This window comes from Myotis davidii, unplaced genomic scaffold (genome assembly GCF_000327345.1).
Source record: "Myotis davidii unplaced genomic scaffold, ASM32734v1 C63829592, whole genome shotgun sequence".
Classification (NCBI taxonomy): domain Eukaryota; kingdom Metazoa; phylum Chordata; class Mammalia; order Chiroptera; family Vespertilionidae; genus Myotis; species Myotis davidii.
The window spans coordinates 1-1,224 of NW_006376962.1; the positions used below are offsets into that span (position 1 = coordinate 1).

At 44.7% G+C, this 1,224-nt stretch overlaps 1 pseudogene; it reads left to right on the plus strand.

Moving 5' to 3' along the window:
• The first annotated feature begins 5 nt into the window (after positions 1 to 5).
• On the plus strand, positions 6 to 1,216 carry LOC102772936 (annotated as a pseudogene).
• The last annotated feature ends 8 nt before the right edge of the window (positions 1,217 to 1,224 follow it).

The window sequence follows — 1,224 nt, forward strand, 5'->3', positions numbered from 1 at the left end:
AGATTCTTCAGGCTGCCATGTATGTTCAACTTACAGGTGTGCGGAGGTTCTGCTTCTCTTTCCTATTAGCAAAACCCTGCTTAGAAAATTGTGCAGAAATCCTGAGACTCTTAGATGATTTCTGGATCAGGGAGAGAAGCTGGAATCCGTTCTGCTAGATGACTGTGCGCCACTCATGTCCAGGCCTGACTCCCTGTCTTGTGAATTTTGAGAAGCTCGTATCTTATTTGGACAATAATCATCTGAGCAGGTTCCCAGAGCTTAAGCTGTACAAGGCTGTGCGGTCTTGGCTGCGGCATGATAGAAGATGCTGGGGACATACCAATACCATTATTCAGAGCATCAGTGACCCCACCCAGTGTTTTTTGAGGAGGTTAAGACATCAGAACTTTATACTCTTGACAGCTGCACTATGAAACTGACAAAGCATTGAATTACTTTCAAAATGTTCACCAGCAGCCTTTGTTGGACATGAAATCAAGCCACGTCCACGCTGCCAAACCCCAAACATCAGTGTTTGACGGATGATTAGACATAGCATGGTTAAAAGTAAAATATTTCTCTTCAAGAAACCAAGAGTCTTATGGGAATCAGAGGGCCCGCAAGTACCTCTGTGCCTGGACTGCCTTGCTATTGTCAATAACTTCATGTTCTTATTAGGCAAGGAAGAACTGGGCCCAGATGGCAAATTCCACGCTATTTCCAGTGTTCAGGTATGACCTGAGAAAACTCTTGGCTCCGGATAGCAGACATGCCTGAACCACGTTCAGAATTTGCAGTTGGTGTTACTGGGAAGTTTATTTATGCTGTAGCAGGCGGAACCAGAGATGAGACATCACCAATGATAAATGGGGATTTGTGGACCTTATCCCATTAATAAATATGGGCATGAGAGGACAGTGCTCAATAACAAGTTGTACATCACCAGTGGAATCACTTCATTGTTCACCTTCAGACAAGTGTGGTTTTTGGCCCCAGTAAAGAAGGGACCATAGAACAACGGACCAGAATAACTGGAGTTGTTACCAACTGCTGGGAGAATAAGAGCAAAATGAATTACGTAAGATGCTTTCACAAGATGGTTTCTTACAGTGGTCAGCTTTACATGTTCGGTGGTGTCTGTGTGACCTCCAGGTCCTCTTTTGAATCTCAGGGGTGCCCTTCTGCAGAAGTGAACAACTCAGAGACTAGTCAGTGGACCATCTTGGCATCCATGCCAATTGG